Genomic DNA, 9,035 nt, shown 5'->3' on the forward strand with positions numbered 1-9,035 from the left:
ATCACCATCGTCGTCACCCCAGGGCAGTGCTGTTGACACTTTGGGTGGGTGATTTGCTGCAGGGAACTGTCTTGGGCATTGCTGGGAGCCCGGCGCTCCCGGCTCCATACCCAAAACGCTGGTGGTGTGCTCCAGGCATGGTGGCAACCAATGAAATGTCCCTGAAATGTGTGCCTGAGGGTTCCTCTTTGGGGAGGGGTGGTTCCTACTCCATGAAGAAGAGCAGATGATCCCTAGCAGTACATACGTCGATAAATCCTCCTTGCATACTAATCAGTTAGTTGGAAGGTGGACAGGAAGAGAGCAGCCCCTGCTAATGGTAAAACAGCATCACGAGGCCAAAGGGTCAAGAAAGAACAGAAGAGAGTAGGAAAAACAGAATATAGCCCTGATTTTGACACACAGAAGACCACACCTATGGAAGACCCAGATTACAAGGCCACTGTCACCCCTGGAATTTGGCTGCAGGTAGAGTCCAAGGTGGCAGGGAAGCAAGGCCAGGAAGTGGTGCTTTGGGAAGCAGTGTGAAGCAGCATATAGAGGTGGACAGACGACTGGAGGAGAGGGAGAAGGGTCCGGATCTGCTTTTGGCTGGGTCGCAGGCCACCATGTAGTCTTGAATACTCCCCTTCTCACCTACAGGATAAGAGGAGAATGAGATCATGGGATGGCTAAGAGTCTTCTTAGCCACGTGTCTCAGTTTGGGGGTATTTAGGGGATCAGAAATGCTGGTCATTTTGTTTACTGAGAGTTCTTAATACTTTGGTCGCTGTGTACAGTTTAGCGGGCTAACGACTTCCATACTTCTCAGTCACTTCAGCCTGAATCATCTGGATCCCTTGGGAGGAAGGAAAGTCCAGGTCCATGATTTGATTCTGTTCAGAAACCATAGCCCTCGGGCCCAGGCTCAGGGCCTGTGCTGTCCTATTTATTCCTGCTGGCAAGTCACAGGCTCCGGGTTAGGGAGATACATGATCTTAAATGTTAGCAGAGTCAGATGTGCTCAATGGAAACAGTCTGGCTAACTCACAACAGATTCTCAGCCCTCTTGGCTGTCCTCCAGAAATCATGTCTGGTCGGATTTCTGCAACAGATCTGATAGTTGCTGACTTAGAGAACGTGGAAGCTGTTTGTGAATTCGTGGTGAATGGTCCTAATTCCAGACACAAATTCCCATTGACAGTGAGAGGCTAGAAATGTACAGAAAATGCATTGAAAGCTTATTTGTGAAGTGTGTGTGCATATGTGTGTGTGTGTGTGTGTGTGTGTGTGTGTAAGAGAGAGAGAGAGAGAGAGAGAGAGAGAAGGAGGGAGGGGACAGAGAGAGAGAGGGAACCAGAGTGTGTGAAATATAGGTTGGTAGAGGCTAGATACCTTCTAAGTGGAATATTTTGTAAAGGGAAGGAATAGACTAGAATGATGAGCTCTAATGATTTTCTCAACACAGAACAGAACCTCACAAGACATCACCAAAACAGCGTGCCCTTCCAGAAGGCCAGCATGTAACCTTTGAAGATTGACGGAAACAGGGTGGGCAGACATAGGACATAAGAGAGGTGGTAAAATTTACCCGAGTTTACAGATTGGTTTCCTTTATTTTGTGTTCTAGAACATCAGGGAACCGTTTTGGTACATGATCAAACCATTTTCTAAGGATTTTTTTCTCTCATTTTGATGCACTGATGATTTTTGTGTTTTTACTTTTCACTACATATTTCATAGAACCTGGCCCTATCTCCGCTACCACACACAGAGCTCTCCTGTACGAACGTGTGCATGGGTGCAAGTGGTGCAAAAGGTAATTTGTGCAGCTAGGAAAGATGGGAAGCGGCTATTTTAATCTCTTTTGCAGATTTGCTACTTGTGTGCCGAGTGACAATTTAAAACAGCAGAGGAAAAATAATATTAATATCTAATAATTGACTGGATTATAGATATAATATAGATAATTGCCTTATCGCCCGTTGGTCAGATTTCTGCTGTTAAGCTTCTCTATGGAAACCACTTTTTAGGGCAGGCAGATGCAGGGATATAGTTGTGTAGACACGTACATTGTTGCTGCTTTGAAGACTAGAGTTTGAAGAAACATCTTAATTCTTAGTATGAGGCCAGGGAAATGAAATTGTGAGAGTCAGCTCTTAGATGGGTGATGTTGAGAAGTTAATTTTGGAAAACTGGGACTTACCTGGCTTCACTGGTAGGACATTTTCCCCCGGTTCTTGTTGTGTGAGGACTATGGGAGGAGCCTTTAGACATGCGTTTGCTCCTTCAGAGGACAGGCGGGCATAAGCGCTGGTAACATCTAAATGGAACTTTCCTTCAGGGCGTTAGGATAACTTCTATGGCTCAGTCACCTGACCTATTGTACACAGAAATTCTTGAGTCGGTAAAAAAAAAAAAAAGAAGTCCAGTAAGTTTAAAAACAACAAATTGGGAATCAAATCGTTTGAGTGTCTTAATACTTTCTGGCTGTCTAATGTATACACCAACTGTTTCTAAATGCAGTGGCTTAGGATGACTTAGCATTTCCTGTCATAGTTGTGTGGGTTGGCTGTGACTAACAGAGGACCCCGTCCTACGCAGCGTCAACGGGATGGTTTGCTCTTGAGGTTCTCCCGTCTAAAGGCTTGAACAGGTTGACTCACTCGCACGGCAGTGGATGATGGCCATCGGCTGGGAGTTTAGCTGGGGTTGTCCCCTGGAGTACCTACACGTGGCTGGAGCTTCTCACGCTCATGGGGGTTGGGCTCCCCCAAGAAGCACCTTAAGAGCTAGCCTTCCAAGAGAGAGGAGATGCAAGTCTCCTTCTGATCTTGCACCTTAGCTCCTGGGATGTCACCTTTGCTGCATTATCTTGGTCAAAAGCAAGTCAGAAAGAGCAACCTAAGTTTAAGGGGAGGGGAAGTAGATCGCACTCCATCGTGGGGAATCCGCAAGGTCATGCTACACAAGAACGTAGGGAATAGGCGACGTTGCTGTGGGCATCTGTGGAAAACACGATGTGTCCTAACACTTTTAACTCAATACTGAACTTGTTTTATGCATGTGAATGAAGACTTTATGTCTAGAAAATCACATTATCACTGTAAAGACCTTCTTGGGAAAAGGCTAATGATAAGAAGATGTAATCCAGCAAGATACAAATGGAATGGTGGAGGCTCTGACCCATGCTGACCTGGTTTTGAATCCTGTCTTCACTCTCCGAAGACCTGTGGGACATTGGTCAAGTGCAGCTACGTAATTTAGGGGGCCCAGTGCAAAACGAGTGGTTTTTCAAAACTTAGTAAAAATTTTAATGTAATATCATCATGATGATCATTAAACCAAGCGTGGGGTCCTTTTCAGTGCAGGCCCCTTGGCGACTGCACAGGTTGCTTGCCCGTGAGGCATCCCTCAGGCTATATAACTTCTCTGAACCTCACTCAGATCTTCAAATTGGGAATAATACTATCTCTCTTATAGGGTGAGTGTAAAGAAAACTTGAAGTGATTGTGATGTAACAGTATTTATTAAGCTTATCAATATGCTTTCTAAGTTTATTAAGTTCACAGAAGGTGCTTGATAAATGACTATTAAAAGTAGCAGTAGTTGAATTAAAACATAAATGAGAATTTATGTTCTCATAAGTTCTGTATCTAAGTCTTTGGGGGGACTTAGATCAAGAGGTCTTTTTTTTTTTTTTTTTTCTTAATTTCCTGTTCAAAGAAACAAGAGCTTGGTTGCAGGCCACATGCATACCCTGAATCTATCCCTGAGTAGAAAATACATGAAATTTAGAGAAATGCTTGACACATGCTCAGTCATTCTCGTTATAATATTTGCAATCATAAAAATGTCTGCTCTGATACTTTCCAACTTAAGTAGAATTTCTTTTCCATGGAGTACCGTAGACAAGTGAGGTTCCAGGTTTCAAATTTAGACATTTTAGTTACTTGAACCATTGAAAAGAATATTTTATATCGAGAGCAGAAACTGTATATTCCTCTTTCATATTTAACAGTGGAAATGATTGAAGCTCAAATGTCATCTTCAAACTCCAAAAACACCTTTGGGAAGAGACAACGCTAAAACTTTTAAGTCCTAAAGGACATTTTAAAAAGTCACAAGCTTAATGAAAACAGGACCATGCATTTTCTGAAAACAATTGCTTTGACATATTTTCCTTACCTGGAAAACTGTTGGGAAGTCATAGGTTGCAAGTGAGATAGCTGGTGTATAGGTCCCTGTTCCTAGTGAGTTATCAACACGAGGTTTCAGATAAAGTAACAGGGAATCTAATATTTTATTCAAATGTAGTTAATATGGGTGGGAAGAGATAGACCCTATGAGGCGATTCTATTTTCTTTCCTTTCATTGGAAAGTTATTCTCTTTGTTCCCCTCTCCTCCCTACCACCCCCATCCTGTGATTGATCTGTATTATCTCTAGAGTCATGGTGTCAGATGTTTCTTTGGTGACTTTCACCCCTAATTCATAGTGGTACTGTCAAAATCTGGCCAAGAATCAATGTTATCAGTCTTCTGCCTTCTGCTCTAAGGTCCAGAGGACATATGCCTCCGTGAAGTGGATTGTGAGGATTTTGCAGGAACTTCCTACCCAGTTTATGGAGAATTGGATCCTCCTCATAAGATGCCTAACCCAGAGGCTATAGGGGCACAAACTCTGTGGCCTCTGGGTAGTTAAGGATGCACTCCGCCATGCAGGGTGAGGGTCTATATGACCAACTCCATCCTTTCAGAGGTCGACTCCAGAAGATCTGAGCCAGAGCAAACCAAAGGCCATTAAAATGCTCTTGTCTTCCTCAAAAAAGATCCCTGTGTCTTTCTGTTTTATCCCAGAGCCTAGCTCTAGGTTATCCACTGATGCTCTCCGGGACCCCAAAGTCTGTCTGCTTGGTTGGCGGCCCCTCAGTTGTGCTGTCTGCTTTCCCTGGAGCTCTGCTAGTGGTCTGTGTCCTCTCATGCCTGGCCCTGCCGGTATCCTTACACCTACAGATGTCATGCCCACCCCTACCCAACCTACCTGCAGTCTTTGGGATCCCATTGACCTGACCTCAAATGCAGCACCTGGTCATCTCCCCTCAGACTGGTGACAACTTTTTATTCCCATATACGTTGGCCAGGTGGAGTCTTCCTCTAGGAGCCTGTTATGGGTGGAGCCTGTTCCCCTCACATTCATACACTCAAGTCCAAAACCCCAGTGTGTCAGAATGTGACCTTATTGGAAGACAGGGTCTTCATGGAGATAATCCAGTTAGATCAGGATCATCAAGGTGGGCTGGAATCCAGTATGACCAGTGTCCTTTAAAAAGGGGGAAATTTAGAGAGAGACTAACATACAGGAAGAAGGCCATGCGTACACATAGGTGGTCATCTACAAGCTGAGCAGAGAGGCCTGGACCAGATCCTTCTCTCATGGCCTGTAGAAGGACCAACCCCATGAGCACCTTGACTTCAGGCTTTTGGCCTCCAGAACTGTGAGATAAGGCAGTTTTGTTGCTTCGGCTCCCCGCCCCCCCCCCCCCCCCGGCCCAGTGTACTGTACTTTGTCACGGCAGCCCTAGCAAACTCATAGAGGACCCCGTCCTACACAGCCCCCAACGCCTTTTCTGGGCTCTTCTCGAGCGTTCAAAGGTTCCAAGCCTGTGTGGTGGCAGTCACTCTCTCTGCCAGGGAGCATGTTGACATGCGTGTGGTAAGGTCTGTTTCTGTGTCCACAGCACAGAAATGTGTTCGGCCTGTGTCTTGCAGGTCTCTTGAAACCCGCATCTCTGAAAGGGCTCCTGGACTGATGTCCACATCTCTAGTTGTCCGTCCCACTTGGTCTTTTCTCTGAGGACATAGTATTCAGGTCTTGTCTCCAGGCCATCTTTCCCTCTCTTCACTGTCTGCCTCCTAACTGGAGTGAATGAAAACAAGTCGGCCCTCGATTCCCCTTCAGAGAGGACCGTTGCCAGTGCCTGGCTCGGCTGCTTCATCAAGGAGGGTGACAGTGAGGCCAGTCATGCCATCAGGGCCACAAATCAAACGTGGCCGATTCGTTGCAGTCAGATACAATATTGTTTCCCCTGCCCTCCCTACGAGCAAGTGGTCAGAGCCGTAATTAGTCGTGATGGCAGGTGGCAGGTCTACATCACATCTTGACGTTGGCTTTTAGCTATTTTTTTCTTTATAGCTGCCAGTGTGCTCAGTCAAATACCTGTCTGTCATCACAATCAGACAGGTCTTAATGTCTCTGCATTACAGAGGAGGACCTCGGCTCCCTTCCAGCCCGTTTATTATGGTCCCAGCGTAGCATTTTATCACACATTCCTTACGCATAGCCTCCTCTCCACCACCACGGAAATCTTCCAAGTTGGCAGCTTTAGTGTCTACTGCCATTAATCTTCACTAGGCTGGGATCACGGGGCAAAGGATGATTTATTGCAATTACCTGTTATAGTACAGAGCTCAGGTGAGCTGGGCTCACACACATTTACTGGGCTCCCTTCCCTTCTCCCATAGCCAAGGAGTAAAACGTGTTTGCTTTGTTTCTATGTATATCTTCTTGCATTTAGCCCATCAAATGTTACTTAATTAACAGAGAGGTGGAAAAATAGATTTAGATGGTATTAGGGTTACGTGTAGACGTGGTGAAGCCTGGCTGTTCGGAGCCAGAATGACACTGACATTTGACAGTCCATTTAATTTCTTTGTTGTGTCTGCATTTTAAGAAACATCCAAAGGAAATTCGAAATTGCACTTACCTGCCACTTTCTGCACCATCTGTTCCAGGTGATTAAAACCAATCTGCATATAGTGTGTTTCATTTTCAATTTCTCGCTCCCTGGGAAGGCATGGGGCAGTGCATGAAGTGGATAATATCTGCTTGGGTCCCTCTGGTAAGGAGAAACGTCGGAGTGGGGTTTGGAATAAATAGCGAGAAGGAAGTTCCATGATAAGCTCTTTATGGCAGAAAAAAGTGTGTTCCTAAGAGCAGTCCATTGTTTTCCCATTACCAGCTCTGATGGCAGCTTCCTGTCTGTTCAAAGTTAAAGAGCTCCAATACTCTCATGTCCCGGCCTAGTGGGAAAGGGACAATTTTCTGGAAGGATCAACGGAATTAAAAAACATTTTTGCTATTGTATCTGGGCTCTGATTCGTTGGCGAGTTGGAGATGTTCACACTCTTTGGTGACCCTATTACGGACAATAAATCATGTGTCTCCTACTGGAGTGGGGAGGGGTGGGCTAAATGATCCCCCCCCCAACATCTGATGAGGCCAGCTGCCAGGTTGTAAGCACCCTACACAGGGGCCCAGGTGGCCAGGAGCTGGGGGTGGCCTCTGGCCCACAGCTGGGAAGGAGCTGGGGTGGCCTCTAGCCCATGCCCATGAGCTGCAGAATCCCACCAGCAACATGAACTTGGAAATGGCTCTCGTCCAGTGGAGCTCTGGGATGTGCCCTGTGCATGGAGCTGGGACAGGCCCTGAGCCAGGACACCCAGCCAACCACCCCAGGCCCGATTCCCAGGGATGGCAAGGTAGGGCGAGCTCTTGGCTTCAGCCCTTAGAGCTGGAGCAGTTTCCTATAGAGGCACCCATCACCGATGGTGTAGGAACCTCACACACAGGAATCACTCCGGCTGCTGCTGTGCAAGGGATTTGGGGAAGGGACACTGGTTTTGCAATCCCATAAGAAGTTCCAACCAAGACCAGTAAGGAGGTTAGGATAAAAGAAGGTCTAACAGGGACACCTGGGTGGCTCACCAGTTGAGCATCTGCCTTTGGCTCCGGGTGTGATCCTGGGGTCCTGGGATCAAGTCCCACATTGGGCTCCCTGCATGGAGCCTGCCTCTCCCACTGCTTGTTTCTCTGCCTCCCTCTGGGTTTCTCATGAATAAATAAATCTTAAAAAAAAAAAAAAAAGGAGGGAGGTCTAACAAACCTGATGGTGCAGATGCCAATCAGAGTAGACATTTCACCCAGCAGGCTGCTGGAGGCATGTGGGGCCTGGTGGTTCCCTGGAAGGGGTGGTGGGGTCAAGGCCATGGGGTCAGGGCCACAGGTTGGAACCCTGGGGCCAGGTGCTTTGCCTGAAGGGGCAGTGGGGTCAAGGCTGTGGGGTTGGAGCTGCGGGGTCAGGGCTGTGGGGCTGGACAGTTCGCAGGAAGGGGCAGCCGGGTCAAGGCCGAGGGGTCAGCGCCACCAGGTGGAGGCCATGGGGTTGAGGCTGTGGGGTCAGGGCTATTGGCTCAAGGCCGTGGGGTCGGGGTTGGGGTAGAGGTTAGGGCCGCGGGGTCAGGGCGGTGGCGTCAGGGCCGTGGCGTCCAGGCTGTGGGGCGGGGCGGTTTGAGGGAAGGGGTGGTGGGGTCGGGGCAGCGGGGTCGGGCCGCGGGAAGGGGCAGTGGGGTCAAGGCTGCGGGGTCGGGCCGTGTGGTGAGGGCCAGGGGGCGGGTCGTTCTGGGGAAGAGGCAGTGGGGTCAAGGCCACAGGGTCAGGGCCGCGGGGTCGGGCGGTTCGTGGGAAGGGACAGCAGGGTTGGGCCGCCGGGTTGGGCCATGGGTTTAGGGCCGCAGGGTCAGGGCCAGGGGTCGGGGCCGCAGGTTTAGGGCCGCGGGGCCCGCGGTTCGCGAGAAGGGACCCCGGGGTTGGGCCGCGGGGTTAGGGCCGGGGGTCAGGGCCGGGGATCGGGCCGCGGGGCCGAGCGGTTGGCGGGAAGGGGCGGCGGGCACGCGGGTCGGGGTGTCGGGGGCAAGTCAGAGCCCCGAGGGGCGCCGGGGCTGGGGGACAGGGGTCCCGGCCGCGGCCAGATCAGGGGGCGGCGGTGCGGGGCCGGGACCGGCAGGACGCGGTGTGGCCGATGCTCCCGGGCCGCGGGTGCCTTCCCTGCAGCGGCTCAGGCTCCGCGGGTCCCCTGCAGCCCGGGAGGCTTGGGCAGAGCCCAGGGGGCGGGGGGGGGGGGGGGGGTGACCTGAGGTCGAGCTGCGCGTGACCCCGCGGCCCGGCGGCCACTCTCGGTGCGGGAAAGCGGGGGATAAGAGCTGCGGCCGGTTCCTT

The sequence above is a fragment of the Canis lupus genome, chromosome 28, assembly GCF_048164855.1.
Source record: "Canis lupus baileyi chromosome 28, mCanLup2.hap1, whole genome shotgun sequence".
NCBI lineage: Eukaryota > Metazoa > Chordata > Mammalia > Carnivora > Canidae > Canis > Canis lupus.